At 33.2% G+C, this 17,500-nt stretch overlaps 1 long non-coding RNA gene across 1 annotated transcript in view; it reads right to left on the minus strand.

Annotated features, from left to right (window-relative positions):
• Nucleotides 1–15,519: 15,519 nt before the first annotated feature.
• The window catches only part of LOC147018871 (uncharacterized), a 2,118-nt gene continuing 137 nt past the window's right edge, over nucleotides 15,520–17,500 (minus strand). The window contains exons 1-4 of the long non-coding RNA XR_015062560.1: nucleotides 16,561–17,500; nucleotides 16,306–16,464; nucleotides 15,907–15,964; nucleotides 15,520–15,682 (exon numbers count right to left, since the gene is read on the minus strand). The exon at nucleotides 16,561–17,500 is cut by the window's right edge and continues 137 nt beyond it. This is a non-coding gene — a long non-coding RNA (uncharacterized LOC147018871). The remainder of the gene's footprint in view (nucleotides 15,683–15,906; nucleotides 15,965–16,305; nucleotides 16,465–16,560) is intronic.

The following is a 17,500-nucleotide window of genomic DNA, read 5'->3' on the forward strand; positions in this document are numbered from 1 at the left end:
CTTTTCCCCCATGTAAATGAATGGGGGATTTTCAGCGATTCCCTTTTTTTCCCTAAAAATAAACCCCCTTTTTATCCGTTTTTTCCCTGCTGTGCAGGGGATTTAGCTTTTGTGAGGCAATGTTTTATGGTCGGATGCCCTTCCTGGAGCGCCTCTTACAACACAGGGATATTGGTACACCTATTCTAACAGGGGCATACACCGGGACCAGTATACTGGTACTCATTTCGCCGACCTCGGAAGAGGATGACAGGCTGAGTCAACCCCCCTGGTGTTAATTCAGCAGCTGAGCGGGATTCAGAGACTACGGGACACTGGGGATCCCAAGCCGCCACCCCTAACCACTAAGCCTGAAACACACCACAGGCTTTGTATATATATAACCAGAGCTATCCCAAAGGTATATTTATTTGTCTCCCCTTTAACCTGGAGGTTCTGATCAGCTCACTCATTGAACCTATAAAGATTTGTTCATTCTCAAATTCCTTCAATAAGTTTAATTTTCTTTGCACAATAATCCCCATCTAAAATATTGACAAACAAACATTTGAATCTTTATATTTTTTAAGATACCCCTTTTGTGCCATTACGAAATGATAAACTATCTCTTAATGATCTCATCTGACCACCTCCTGAGCCACATATCATTTTGAGATTATAGTAAATTGTTTTTTCATTGTTCAATTGATAACCATCAAAGTTTTCAGTCCATTCAAGGATATTGATTTTATCTTTACATCCTCTAACTTACTAGTTTTTAAATTAATTCGCTTATTTGTTTTATTTACCTTTGTTTTAGTTATTTTTTCAATAAGACTTATTTGATATTTTTCACATTCATTATGTTTTCCATTTATATACCAAGACTGAGATTTTCTCCACTCTTTAGTTTGATTAATACTTGGTTTAACCATTTATATATTGTGAAAAAACACTTGTGTAGCCCTTAAAAAACCCTAACCCTTCTTCCCATCGTTAAAACATAATCTATTTTATACACTCTATCATACAATATCCATATGGAACACAATCTATTCCATTATCTAAAATAAATCTCTTATCATCAAAGGCTCCTAATGCCTTTTTATTTACTTCTTCACTATATATGTTATGTTTATAACTTCTTATTGTATTCATTTTCCTGTATTCTTCTTTCTTATTCATCAAACAATTATAATAATTTCTAAAAAGTTATTGATTTCTTTATTACATATTTCTTTATTCCTTTAACCTCTTATCAATCTGATCACCATACTTATAAGCATATGCCTTTGCTCTCAATCCAATAAACTCACTCATTACTTTTCCACCCAACTCATCCTTAAACTTACCAATAACCTTTTCATTCTTTTTGGAAAATAACTCACTCTTCTTGCTGAAATTACTTGTATCATATACTCCAATATTTTTCTTCATATCTTCATAAACATCATCAGTTTTTATATCTAGGATAAAACTATCAGTGTCCATATACAACAATGAAACATTTTCACCATACTCTTTCTTTAAGTCATTATACAAATAATCATACATCAATATCTTTGATAAATCAAGAACTGCTGTTCCAATATAAATTGGTTTATCCATTACAATACTTTCCTTTTTCATATGAATTGCAGAAAAGTTCTCTGAAAAAACCTCTTCTCTCTCAAAACTTGGTTTATTTATCAATCTCGAAGCTTCTTTCCAAGATGTTGCTAATCTAATGTTTTGCCTGTTTCTAACATTTTCCATAGTCTTTCCAAATACAGCATTATTCATTAATTTATAAAAGTCCCCTTCAAATTTTACTTTTGTATTTGCTCTCATATCTGTATTGAATTGAATATACTTTTTCACCCAAGGACTTTGTTTAAATTTTAAAACTCTATGAATTTTAGCTACTCTCAATCCTTCTCTCAAAAACTGTTTTAAGCTTCTCTGATGTAAAACATATCCCTCTTTATCATAGAATGTTGTTAATAACTTTTCTGTTGATTTGCCTTTAATATTAAAACTTTTATGATAATCACTGAACCATTCTTTCTTTGGGGTTTCTTTCTCACATGCAAAAGGAAGGTCTTTATGCTTATTATGAAGAACACTCGGGTACCTCAAATCAACTTCAAAATAATAACCTTCTTCTTCGTCATTCAATTCCTCTTGAGAAGAAATAACAATATTCATCAAAGCCTTTTCATAATCCTTTTCTTCCACCCACTCTAATTTACCATAAGGTAGAGATTGAGACATTGCCCATCCATACAAATTATTAGCATCAAAATACATCAAATAATTACTATCTTTTTCACTATCATAATTTGGGAAATTTTTATTATTTGCTTTAGCATATCTTTTGAACATACTTGTGATATTCCACCTCTCTTGGACTTCTCAATCATCAAAAGCATATCAACATCACTGATTAAATCTATATCTTGTTTTGTCATTTTCAACATTGCACTCCAAGCTAAACCAGGAGCTGTGAAATAGTGGGCAGGGTCTAATCCATAACAATTTTTATTATGACAGAGTGTTCTAAAAGCCTCAAACACATCAGCTAACAATAAAACATCTGTTTTTAGATATAAATCGTGATATTCTCCAAGGTTCTTTTATCTTAAATAATTTCCATATTTCTTGTGCGTGTTTATATTCCTTATCACTTATCTCTTCTTCATAAAGGTTATTATAGAAACTTTCTTTTGATGGAAGTTGTGTTTCTTTAAATCTCATAAATGAATCCATATAATCATAAGGATAAATTCCCTTACTTGTAAGAATTTTCTCTTTACTTTGAATTTCATTCCTTGTTTGAATTTCCTCTCTCGTAAGAATTCCTTCTTTAATCAGAATTTCATCTTTAATCAGAATTTCCTCTTTAGTTAGAATTTCATTCATTGTTCGAATTTTCTTTATGATTAGAATTTCATCTTCAGTTAGAATTTCTTCATTAATTACAGTTTCCTCTTTACTTTGAATTCTCTCTTTAATCTGAATTTCCTCTTTAGTGAGAATTTCCTCTTTTGGAAAGAATGAATTAAGATTTGGAAAAGAGTCCGTGGAGCTTAGATTTGATGCGAGGTAGGCTAGTGGTGTTCCCATAAACTTGTAAGAATCTAGAAACCTAATACGAGTTAAAGGTTTTGTGAATATCATTTTTGAAAATGAAATATACTTTTGACTTGTGTTTGTTATGGCAGAAATATTCCCTGGTGTTTTTGAAAGTTCATTTATAAATAGATGTGTATCATAGTTGGCGCTGTTGTGAAGAAAGACTGGAATAAAAGAAGGTAATTTATAATTAAGATTACAACAGGAATGAGCGGGACCTCTATATTTACCAGTAAGATGACAATGGTCTCTAACTTTAGACTCCTTAATTTCCCCCTCACAAATATGACAGATATTGTTCATTCTAAATTCTAATTTTTCTTCTTTGGTTAATTTCATCGGTTCATTTGTTTCTTTCATTAATTTAGTGAGTCTTATACAATCCTTTTCTAATCGTTTTACAAACTCTTGTGAAGCATTTTTTCCACGATAATGTTCAAGTTTGTTATACTTTTCTCCAACAGATGATTTGATATAATAACAGAAACCACAAGGAATATGTTTTTGATATTTATTTGTATATGGTTCTTTTGGATTAGGAGAAGCAGTATTTATCTTTTTAAGGATACACTCAAAATCAGCGTATATCACAAATGGGTGCATGATAGATTTATTATAATCTTCAAAAGAAATCTTTTCACCAGGTTTAGGCATTGTAATTACAGCTGATTTATGATTACTACAATATTTTGAATGTTGTTCTAATCGTTCTTTTGTATGAAATGAATTAAGACATCGCTTACAAGGATATATTTTGTTTGCTGTTCTGAATACCTGAGAAGAGATTAATCTTGATAAATTATTGATGTATGTGTAATGTGAATTCTTTCCAACACTAAAATATAAAAGATCAATGTGTGTTTCTTCATTTTTATAGTTGTTTGAAATTTTTAATATTTGAACTTTGTTTGTATCCGTTAATCCATATACATTAATAGAAAGATTATTCTTTTTCTCAAATTTAGGAATATCTGTTAGTGGCATTGGGAATTTAAAATCTTTAATGTCCAAGGTATTCTCATATTTCATATATTGTTTTACTCTTTCTGAATTACATTTTGGTGGATGTAAGTGAGCAAGAACAGACCAGAGAAAACATTTATTATCATTGTTCTTAATATTAACAACTGCCTTCTTTAGTTTTATTTCTTTTGGTAATTCAATATAAGAAGAAGCTTTAAGAGGGTTTGATTTTAGAATGTGTATATCTAAAAAGATGATTTTTTAATATTGAATCCACTTCCTACCACTGTATTATCAACATCCTCCTCTTGTCTTGATAGTTCTTCATAAACCCCACTATTCAAAAAATCTTGAAATGATGTTATAAAATGAAGATCTGTTCTCATATAAGGAGTTTGTTCTTCATCTTGTCTTTTCATATTCATTTTCACTCCCATATAAAACTTTAAAGTTTTCATTTCTTTTAATGTCTTTTTAATAAATTTTTCAACATCGGGTTTCACTATTTCAATTGATTCAGCTATTGATGATGGACCGGGTTCTCCAAATTGAAAAATCCTTATTTTTATATGCCCTTTAAATGCCCCATCAGTGTTTTCAATATAATAGTCTCCCTTTACTTTAAACTCATTTTTCTTGTGTTTTTGTGATTGAAGATGTTTATTATAACTACTCTTCAAAACATCCTTTGAACAGATATCACAATGTTTTCTTTCCAACTCAAGAGGAGATATTTTATGAAACAGATTAAATGTGTGTTTGTTGGTTCGAGGTGTTTTCTATAATGTTTATATTCGTGATTACAAACATCGCAGTACGTTGTATTCACCATATTTATAGAATAAAACTTTGCTTAAACTAAAATTTTCTTGATGAAAATTTCGTTTGTTTTACAAGGTGAATCTGTGCTTAAAACCATTTTATCCTCCAACTTTTTCACTTAATAAATACAATGTTTCAAGACACAAAAGACAAGTTTCAATCAATCTCTTCATCTGTTAAAGATACTGAGAAATATGTCAAGGATGTAAAATTGAACAAAGATAAATATAACAACTATTGGATAAAAACTATTATGGTAAATAATATGAGTTCTTCAATTTCCTTCAGTGGAAGGGCCTTTAGTATACCTGGTAGAACATCAATTAAAGTATCTCTAACAAAAGTTTCTCCTCTCCTTCTAGTAATATATTCAAAACTAGAAAAAGCAATGAAACAAGAAAAAGTATCAAAGAACAAAAACCTTATGGATGAAGCTTTAGAAAGAAAAGATAAGACCATCTGTAATATGCAAGGAGAAATTTGTATTTTTTCAACAACCCTAAAGATGTAAATCCTGATGAAATAAAGGATGTTAATATATCAGGTGAAATGACATTTCGTTCAATAGTAGTTAACGATAATTTTAAAATTACCTTTAATATAAAAAATGTTGTCGTTGAATCTGATAATGAAAAAAGTATATCGATATCGATGGTAATATACAACTGAAAGTATAGATGAATTTCAGTTTAAGTAAAGTTTTACTTTATAAATATGCTAGACTTTCCTGATTCTCCATATGACAAATTTGAGAATTGTCCTGCGTGTGAAAGACGGGGATTAAACACAGAGTCAAAAGCCTATAAACAATGTATATTCTGTGATTATCTTCTAATTAATGATAATAAAAAATATAAAAAGGAAAATAATTCTTTTAGATTTACACCAAAAATGAATTACTTTACAAGATTGATTAGAGAAATGAATGTAAAGTATGAGGATGATAACACACCTTTCCTTACAAGGGAAGAAACTGAACGTATAAGAGAAATGTTCAAAGGATTGTTGTTGTATATTATTCATGGATGTAATTTTCAGGGAAATATCAACACAAGATATTGTATAAATAAAATAATGGATTATCTTGAAATTAAACCTGAACTTAGGATAAAATATAGAGTTTCTGAAAAAGCCAATAATAAATTAAATAACCTGTTTTTCAAATATATAAATGAATGATTTTTTACCTATTTGGGAAAATAAGATAAAATTTAACAACCATAAAAATCTCCCAAATTCATTAAGATGTCTCATAGTTGGTTCAAGTGGATGTGGAAAAACCTGTTTAGTTTTGAAGATGCTCCCGACTCCCAACTTTTTAGATTATGATAATTTAACAATTTTCACAAAGTCGAGTTTTCAACCTGAGTATCAACTACTCTCACAAGGTTTTAATGCTGGTCTTCAAAAAGAAGATATAATCGGTTTATTTAAACTTCAAAAAACCAAAATGATTATAACATTGAAGATATAATTCAACTATTTTGTGATACACAGAGATTTAAAAAGAAATCAAAACCGATAACTTGTATTCTTAGTGATAACATGGATGATATACCGTCTCCCCAAGATTTGGATAAATAAAAAAAGAACCTCGTTATCTTTGATGATTGTGTTAATGAGAGAAACCAAACAGTAATGGACAGCTACTACACAAGAGGGAGACATTCTTCTTGTAATTGTATTTATCTTAGTCAATCGTACTTTCAACTTCCTCGTCGTTCCATCAGAAACAATGCTAATACTTTTATTTTATTCAAGTTAAATTCAATAGATATCAATAATTTTTGGAGAGATAATTGTTCTACATTATGTAGTAAAAAGAAATTTGAGGATTATATGAAGCACACGACTGAAAAATATAAATATATTGTTGTGAAACAAGATGAGATATTAAGGGATATATTTTTTGTTTTATAAACAATTACATATATAAATGACAACTATTATTATAAATCTTGTGGGTAAATCTGCTTCTGGAAAAAACTTTCATAAATCAAGGTTCTTGTGTAGTACAAATGAGAATATTGTAAATTTACTTAAAAAACACCCCGTGATACGCATTGTATCAACAACAACTAGAGCAATAAGACCTGGAGAAGTAAAAGGTGAAGATTATCACTATATTTCAGTGGAGGAACATATGCGATTGAGGAATGAAGGTCAAATGTTTGAGGAGGTTTCTCTTGGTACAACAAAATATTCACATTGTAAGAGTGAGTTAAGGAAACTAAAATCTGGTGGTGTTGGGATATTAGAAACTAATCCAGAAGGAACAAGACAAATTATTAAACATCTGAGTGGAGTGAAGATTTTATCATTCGGTTTTGATGTTGATGAAGAAACTCAACGCAAACGTATGAAAAGCAGAGATGCAAGTATTAGTGAAGAAGAAATTACAACTCGCATTAATGTTAATAAAGAATTTGATGAAATATTTAAAGAAAAGGATTTATTTGAACACATCTACTTGAATGATGAAGAAAAGGAAAATTTCCCTGTTGATCTTTACAATTCATTAAATGATATTTTACAATAAATAAATGGATGTAAAAGAAAGAGCAAGAAGATTTAAGGAACATCAAGAGTTGGTTTCAAAAGTTGTAAAACAACAGGAAGACATAAAGAAGAAACGCAGACAGAAACTAACGGGCGAAGAAGCATTTGAAAGAAAACAAGAGAAATTTTTTAAACCACTTTTAAAAACTTCCCAAGAAAAATGAAAGATGTTTCCACAGTTCCCACAGTAGAATATACTCCCAGAAAGCTCCAAATGTTAAAAGATTTCAGTCAAATGACGGAGGAAGAATTAGAGCATATTGGAGAATTAGAACATGATGAAGGTTTATTTCAACAACTGGAAGAGATTAATCAACCCCTGATTATATTGTGAATGCTGTTCAAAACAATGAATATTCAGCGGATTCAAAAACCAAAGCAGGACTCATTCCAACAGAACAACCAGCAATATTTCATCTTGTTCAAGAAAAGGTATTGATATTTAATGATGAATTAAGGTTCTTAAGTTCTGCTCAACCCCCTGTTAAACTAACTCCGAGATTAATGTTTCTTCTCACAAAAGATGGAAGACAAGGTTCAACTGTGAAGGATGAATCAAAGTATATTGATAAACCATTGGATATGGAAAATAATGATGATAGAGTATATATTGATTTGCTGAACACTCTAAATTATAAGGTTATTCTTTCTGGTAAAAGTAGGAAGAATGAGAAGGAGAAACACATTATTCAGGCTTTAAGTATCCTTGGTTCAGGTGTTAGTTTTCTTCCAAATGACCCATCGCAATTAGTTAATAGACTGTTATTGTTGTTAGGCAGTCAGAAGGCTGGAAATAACAATTGTTTTAATGAAGCATCAGCCATTTTAGACCAGTTGATGAACATGAAAATAATTAATAAATATCAATATAAAGACATTTTATCTCATATTAAATAAGATGAGAAGCACAATCCTTAGTTTCAATTTCACAACAAGCGACCACACATCTTCATTCCCATACCCACTACAACTTGACACAACAAAAGAATATGAGGCATCTTTATTGTCCATGGAAACTTATAATACCTTATTTAATATAACTGATAAAAATGACAAGTTTAGTTATAATCCCGGAAGTGGATACAAAACGATAACAGTCTCGCCCGGAGCATATGAGATTTCTCAAATATCTTCCGAAATTGCTCGTCTTATGAAAGAACAGGGTGATGAACCAAAAAATATTGTTATAAACATTCAAAAACATACTTCAAAATCAACGATTAAAGTTAAAAATAACTACAAGGTTGATTTCACAATTGATAATTCATTTAGAGAGTTATTGGGTTTCTCCTCAAAAAAGATTGAAACTAATGGGACGTTTTACAGTGATAATGTCATTCAAATATCCTCAGGAATAAATTCGGTGTTAATTCACTGTGATTTGATTGATGGTGCTTATAATGATGGAAAAAAACAAATACAATATTTTCATTCAGTGCATACTCAACCCCAATTGGTTATAAATTCAATATGGAACCCAAAAATTTGGTTTATCTACCTGTGTCAGGAAAAACCATACACAGAGTAAATTTTAGGATAACCGACCAAGATAATCGTGTGATTTCTTTTAATGGAGAAGTTATATCCATCAGAATTCACCTACGTGAAGTTTTCCAATAAATAAATACGATGGTTATTGTGAGGAAACACGAGTTGGGAAAATATAAAATAATTACAGGGGATGGGATGTTCCTTTCCCCATACTACAAGGGTGAAGGTATGTATCTTGGTAGAGGATACTATAAACCTAAGAGACAAAGGGGTGTTGGACATCAATTTAGAGGAGATGGGATAATTGATACTCTCATGGGTATTGGTTCAACTATTCTTAAACATAAAGATCTAATTGGTTCAACTGCTTCTGCTGTGGGAAATGTAGCAGGTGCTGTAAAGAGTATAAAAGATGCTCAGAAGGAATCTCATAAATTACAAGCAATAAAAGAAATTAAGAAAGGCAAAACTCAGTTGTCCCAACAAGAACGACAGAAAATAATTCAAATACTTGGATCAGGGTTTCAAAAGTTTTAACATCTTTTTTCCTAAATAAATACAAGTATGGAAGCAATTGATAGTATCTATGATTTGGATGATACTATTATTATCTCAAACTCCACTAAAAGAAGATTACTTCAAGGTAAATGCAATAACTGGAACAGACTGGAATACAAATGGTACAAAAAGTTTTGAAATAAATAATCAACAAACCTATTTGAATCTCTCCGAAAGTTTCTTGTTGTGTAAATTTAAATTCACTAAAGCTGGGAATAACACAAACGCTACACTTGTAAATGATTTCTTCTGGAAAATGTTTGATAGTGTGCGTTTGTATATTGGAACACAAGAAGTTGAAGCGGTTGATTATGTCTCTGCTGTATCTGAAATGATAAAATTTACACTCTATACATTCAGTGATAGAATGGGAAAGGGGTCTGTCGAAGGTTTTATTCCTGATATGTCAACGGGAACAAACACAGACCCTGGATATATTCAAAGGAAAGGAATGTATAATGATGATACAAAAGCAGAAAATAGTTTTACTGTGGCAGTTCCTCTTAAAGGTATATTTGGATTTTGTGATCATGATAAAGTTCTGTATGGTCTTAAAATTAGATTTCAACTACAAAGGAATGATAATGAAAATAGATTGCTTTTTGGTGTTGGTAATGCTTTTGGTGATCAGAATAAATTTGTAATTGAGGAGATGAGTTGGTATATCAGTGAATATACTCCTAATCTTAAAACAGAAGAGATGTTGAATCGAAGACTTAACTCAAAGAAACCACTCAGTGTATCATACCTCAAAAGAAGATGTCAACACGTTAAACTCAATCAAACTACTTACACGTGGAATTTGGGTGTTCTGGAAGGAAAGCCACGATATCTGTGGATCATTTTTAAAAAGCCAGATGGTGATACTGCGACTGATAAGAATAATGCATTGAGTGATAATGCTAAGGTGAAACAACTTCGCGTTTCTCTAGATGGAACATTTTATCCACGAGATAGATTGGAAATTAATTGGGAAAAAATGATTTTGCTGAAGCATACAAGTCTTACCAAAAGGTGTGTGAAAGTAATGGAAATAAAGAACCTATTTTGGATATGACAGCATTTAAAAGTTTGTATACAATCTATGCGTTTGACCTGAGCGCGCAAAAGGAAACTATAAAGTCTAATCGAGTGGATACTTCCCTATACATTGAAAGAGGAGAGAGTGAAGAAGTTGATACATATTGTTTGCTTTTGGAAGAAACAGAATTGCAGATTAATACAGATAATGGTGTGATGATTAGTCTCACATAATTTTTTGTTAAATAAATGAGTGGCAAAGTACCAACTGGGGTATATGTTAATCAAATCAATCTTCATAAACTATCATCTTGTGTTCAAAATCAAAAGCCTTGTACGATTAACGTTAATACAATTCAGAGAAAAGGAGCAGTAAGAATTGATGTTTTGCTCACAAGAGAACAGGTTAAAATCTTGAATGACACTGGCTCACTTAAAATTAAAATGACAAAACCAATGTTGAAAAAATATTCAATAAGAGAGACGAGTGGAGGATTTCTCCCATTTCTAATTCCTTTATTTGCTGGTTTAAGTGCGGTTGGAGCATTGACGGGTGGTATTTCAACAGCGGTGAAAACTGCCAACGAAAGGAAGGCTCAACTCCAGGCTCAAAAAGAATTGGAAAGACATAACAAAGAGTTGGAGAAACAAATTAGTGGAAGTGGCGTAATTGTAGATTTTGCTGAAAAACTTGAAGGTCTGCCTGATAAAGCGAGATTGTTAGTTGGAGATATGCTTTCTTCTATTGCACAAGCAGGTGTAAAATTAACGAAAAGAGGTAATGGATTATATCTTTCTAATAAATAAATGAGCATTGATGAGTGGTTGAAAGAATTTGGAAAGAATACAACATCAAATTTACAACTTGCCAAATATTGTAAGAAATTAAAAATTCAAAATGTGGTTATTTGTATGAGAGATGAATTAACAAATGTGCCGAAACATACAAAGAATATTATTATGAACTTAGAAGATAATAATGGGAACGGTTCTCATTGGGTTTGTATTTTTAATAATCAAGACAAATATTATTTTGATAGTTTTGGTCTTCCACCACCTGTTGAAGTCATAAAATTCTTACAGAATGGTGTTTATCAAACATTTCAAGTCCAAGAATTAAATTCCAAGTGTTGTGGTCAATTATGTCTATATGTGTTATTTCAACTCAACAAAAATAAAAAATTTTATGATATTATTTTTAATCTAATATAAATGACTTATGTTGGTAAAGATGGTTCTATCTTTGGTGTATCTCAAGAACTGGATATTGATTTATCAAATTATTACACAAAGGCACAGGCTGAACGACATAAATATAATATAACCAAAAATATTAACATGAAAAATGCTTTTAAATTAAAAAATTATCCAAGCCCGACTGACGCGAATGACTTGGTGAGATTAAGCGATTTATCACAATATATATACTTAAATAAAACGGCTGTGTATTCCAAAGATACAGAAGTGTTGATATTATCTCCAGGTCATACAGAATTCACAGTTCGAATTAAAATAAATTTTTATAAAGAAGGGCGTATCGTTTGTATGAGAATAGAACAATGGGGGTATGATATGAATGATTTAGGGTATAATTGGTCATTTAAAATTAACCTCGAAGACCTGGAACAATTAAATCAGTCTCGTAAGGAAGAATATTATCCACTTGGTATCGAGAATGAGTTTTGTGGGTCCACGATTAGTAAACAACAAATAAAAGAATTTAATAAGGGCAAATATAATAATGGTTTTGCCCTTGTTTATCTCATGAAAACAGAAAAACAGGATTATATATAATAAGTAAGGAAATACAAAATGATTTAACTATGGGAAGATGGGGAGGTGTTTCGTGCCATAATATTATTCTAACATATATTTCTAATACATAAATGACAGCAAGAAGGCTTCAAGAAAATTATCATTTCTGTGTCCAAGCATACCTTCAAGAAAAGGGTATTCGGTATTTTAATAAATATGTTCTACAACATAAGAATGAGGTATTTTCAATAAAAGATTGGCATTATGCTGATGTTGATAAACCGACAACTTTAGATTTAATTAGAATGTTAAATAATGAAAAAATTATAAAGTTAAGAAAAGGTAAGGCTCTTTTAGAAATTCAAAAGAAATTTTATTGGTTTCCTGTTGTAAAAAAATTATTTTCGATGCAGGAATAACAAGAAATCCTGATGAATATATGTATAATATTCTATGGGGTGTAAACGATTCAAGGATAGTAAGGGATGAGGAAGGAGTTGAAGAAGAGAGGGAAGAGGAGGAAAAGGAGAATGAGGAGAGGGAGAAGAAAGAGAAGGAGGAAAAGGAGAAGAAAGAGAAGGAGGAAAAAGAGAAGAGAGAGAAGGAGGAGAGGGAGAAGAAAGAGAAGGAGGAAAAAGAGAAGAGAGAGAAGGAGGAGAGGGAGAAGAAAGAGAAGGAGGAAAAAGAGAAGAGAGAGAGGGAGGAGAGGGAGGAAAGAGCGAGACAAAATAAATATCAAAATATGGAAACCAGTGAGATTCAAAAAAGATTGGCGGTATTACAGAAAATAACTCAACCCACCGAGGAGGAAACCAAAGAATTGACAAGTCTATTTGCAATATTTTCTTCAAGACTATTGACATCGTCAAGCCATTCATTTTAATTCAAGTTTTTCTTAAATAAATGGAGGAGAGAGTGAAGGCATTTCTTAGGATTCTTTATGTTTTAAAAATTAAGATTCAAATGTGCATGTTGGAAACTAAAAAGGTTTTTGCACTCTGCAGGAATTTTTCTCATAAATAAATGAGTTATTGTCTCAAATGTAAAAAGAAAACTAATACTAAAAATATTTCATATATTAAAAGTAAAAATAACAGGGTTATACAAAAAGGTATATGTTCGGTGTGTGGTTCAAAAAAAATCAATTTATCTCCAAACACAAACTCGGAGGAGATATACAAAAGTTTTTATCAGGAAGTAAATTTACAACTACTGGAATACCAGGGGAATTACATCTTCCAGGGTATTCTTTCTGTGGTCCAGGCACAAACTTGGATAAAAGATTAGATGAGGCAGACAATCCTAAATCCTGGAGTAAACCAATCAATAGAGTTGATGAAGTGTGCATGAGACACGATATTGATTATGGGAATACCACAACGTTGGAAGAAAAGCATGAAGCCGATAGAGAAATGTTGTATAATTTGTCTCTGATACAAAATCCAACCTTGAGAGAAAAAGTTGATAGGTTCATCGTGAAGAAGATGATTAGTGCTAAATTGAAACTTGGACTTGGAAATTCAAAAAACTTGTAAGCTCTAATGATGTCATTAAGACTGAAGAGCAATTAGCTGATGAATTACATAAACCAATATTCACAAAGTTTCAGAGAAGGAAAGTTTATTCCAAGGAAGTAGATTATATCTGGTCTGCTGATTTGATTGAACTCAATAATGATAAGGGGTACAAGTATGCTTTAACCGTTATTGATTTGAGGAGTAGATATGTGTGGGTTGTCCCTTTAAAAAACAAAACAGGTAATACTCTTATGTTAGCTTTTCAACAGATATTTAATAAAAGTAAGAGAAAACCTAAAAAATTGTGGACTGATGAGGGTAGAGAGTTTTATAACAAGACATTTATGAATTTTCTAAAAATAACAGTATTACATTATACAGTACCTTTAATGAAGGGAAGGCAGTTGTTGTTGAACGTTTTAATCGTACCTTAAAAGAGAGACTATATAAAAAATTCACACAACTCGGTTCACAACAATGGTTATCTTTTATTCAGGATATTGTGGATAAGTATAATGACACGATTCACACGTCAACGAATATGAAGCCATCAGAAACATTTACAAAATTAAAATATGAAAAAGAGATTAATGTCAGAAAACCTAAGTTCAAAGTTGGTGATATCGTAAGAATATATAGGTGGAAATCTCATTTTGAAAAGGGTTTTACTGAACGATGGACGAAAGAACTTTTTAAAATTGTTGATGTAATAGATACGGTTCCTTGGACTTATAAGATATATGATTTGGAAGGGGAAGAGATTTTAGGTTCATTTTATTCACAGGAATTACAAAAGACAAAGATAAATTGAAATTTTTTGACTCCGCCCCTTTTTGACTCCACCCACACAAACCCCACACAAACCCACCACACACAAACCCCACACAAGCTCCAATAAATTGAAATTTTTTGACTCCGCCCCTTTTTGACTCCACCCACACAAGCCCCACCCACATAAACCCCACACAAACCCCACCACACACAAACCCCACACAAGCTCCACACAAGCTCCACACAAGCTCCACACAAGCTCCACACAAGCTCCACACACACAAGCTCCACCCATATTCACATAATTAGTGATTAGTTAATTAGTTCCCCCACACACAACATGTTTATTTAATTAAAAAATTATCCACCCATCCACACAAGCTCCACTCATCCACCCATCCACCCATCTCTCCACCCATCCATTGATCCACACAAACCTCATCCACATTCGCCCCTGCCCACATAAACCCTGCCCACATCAACCCCTCCCACATAAGTCCTGTCTACACAAGCTCCACACAAAAACTCCACACACATAAACCCTGTCCACATAAACCCCTCCCACACAAGCTCCACCCACATAAACCCCGCACACACAAGACCCACCGAAGCCCCGCCCACATAAGCCCCACCCACATAAACCCCTCCCACACAAGCCCCACCCACATAAACCCCGCCCACACACACCCCGCCCACACAAGCCCCACCGAAGCCCCGCCCACATAAACCCCTCCCACACAAGCCCCACCCACACAAGCCCCACCCACACCCCGCCCACACAAGCCCCACCAAAGCCCCGCCCACACAAGCCCCTCCCACACAAGCCCCACCCCCTCATCCCCCTGTGCGCCCCCACCTTTGACCCACCACCTCCTCATCCCACCCCCACCCTTCCCCACACACACACATGGGGAGGGGAGGGATGGGATGAGGGGGTGATGGGTCATTGGGGCGCACCTACCCTCCCTTCATGTTTTGATCCTCTTCTTGTAATTCAGAATCAAGTAATTGTATACAAAACAAATATAATTTATTAATATTGAAAATATTAAATATTCATTTGCGAGAATGTATAATCTTTCCCAGCAATCTTCTCCAGATGTCTTGTGATTTCGAAACTCAGACACCATATTCTGTTTTGAAACAAAAAGTGGATAATAATTACATGGTAATATGAGTAAGCCTCGTTGACCACTGAATTAACACACCAGGAGGCCGACTCAGCCTGTCATCCTTTCAAGGTCAATAAAATTAATTCCAGTGTACTGACAAAACCGCGTTCAAACTAATAATGCAACCAACATTAGACGACATTCTAAAGAGAGAGTGATATTAATAATAATTCAGAAATATTTACCTCCAGAAAATCATGTGTTGTACAAGATTGCTTCAACAGCTGATGTTGTGCGATAGTGCTGAAAAAAAAAAAAAAAAAGTCAAGGGTATAGATGAAGAGACAGACAGACAGGGAAAGCAACACACACCCACACACGCACACACACACACACACACACACACACACACGCACACACACACACACACACACACACACACACACACACACATAGACACACATAGACACACGCACACACGCACACACACACACACACACACACATAGACACACATAGACACACGTGTCTCACCATTGGTTTAATTCATTCGAGATCAGAGACCGGTCATTATAAATCATTGATCTCTTCAATAAGAGCAGAGAGAGGTAGGTAGGAAGACAGACACACACACACGTGTCTCACCATTGGTTTAATTCCTTCGAGATGATAGGACGTGATAAGACTTCGTGCCACTCATTGAAAATGTCTTTCAATTCTCTTCTAAAATCATTGATCTCTTCAATAAGAGTATTAATTTCATGAACCACGTCGTGATACGTAAACTCAATTTCTTCCAATGCCCTGTCAGGGAAAAAATATATATATATATCAGAATTATCATGATTTAATTAATAATCATTTGCTTCATCGTTCAAAGAGAAAACCAAACAAACTTACCAACTCTGTAGTAAGCTTTTGCCTTCATCGGAAGAGAGATCATCCATGTCTCAGTTGTAAAAATGAAAATCCTGTCTGGCAGAAACTTTGTCTGGTGAATCACTTATAAGGCTTACAATGAGAAAATTCCCGAAACATTGGGTGCGGCCACAGGAAATGACAGCTTGGAAAATAACTGGGCGATTGTATGAATCATTTACAAAACATACTTAAAATGGTTTCGATTCAAATGTTTTCAGTTCGTGTTCTGAGATAAAATATAAACACGAGACCTTGTCTCACAGAATAGTTCCTATTTTTTCACAGCATGACTGTCTAAAACCACACAGCACGACCGTGTCAAAAAACACTTCCTCATTTTCACGGCATGAACTGAAAACATTTGAAACAAAACTTTTTTTATGGCGTGGTTTATACACAAAAATGATTTGCAACTCGGACGGTGGTCAGATGAGATCATTAAGAGAAGTTTATCATTTCGTAATGGCACAAAAGGGGTATCTTAAAAAATATAAAGATTCAAATGTTTTGTTTGTCAATATTTTAGATGGGGATTATTGTGCAAAGAAAATTAAACTATTGAAGGAATTTGAGAATGAACAAATCTTTATAGGTTCAATGAGTGAGCTGATCAACCTCCAGGTTAAAGGGGAGACAAATAAATATACCTTGGGATAGCCTGGTTATATATATACAAAGCCTGGTGTTGGCTTAGTGGTTAGGGTGGCGGCTTGGGATCCCAGTGTCCCGAGTTCGAATCCCGCTCAGCTGCTGAATTAACACCAGGGGGTTGACTCAGCCTGTCATCCTTCCGAGGTCGGCGAAATGAGTACCAGTATACTGGTCCCGGTGTATGCCCCGGTTAGAATAGGTGTACCATATCCCTGGGTTGTAAGAGGCGTCCAGGAAGGGCATCCGACCATAAAACATTGCCTCACAA

Source organism: Eptatretus burgeri, chromosome 10 (assembly GCF_056783735.1).
Source record: "Eptatretus burgeri isolate ZD-2024b chromosome 10, Ebu_testis_v1, whole genome shotgun sequence".
Taxonomy (NCBI): Eukaryota; Metazoa; Chordata; class Myxini; order Myxiniformes; family Myxinidae; genus Eptatretus; species Eptatretus burgeri.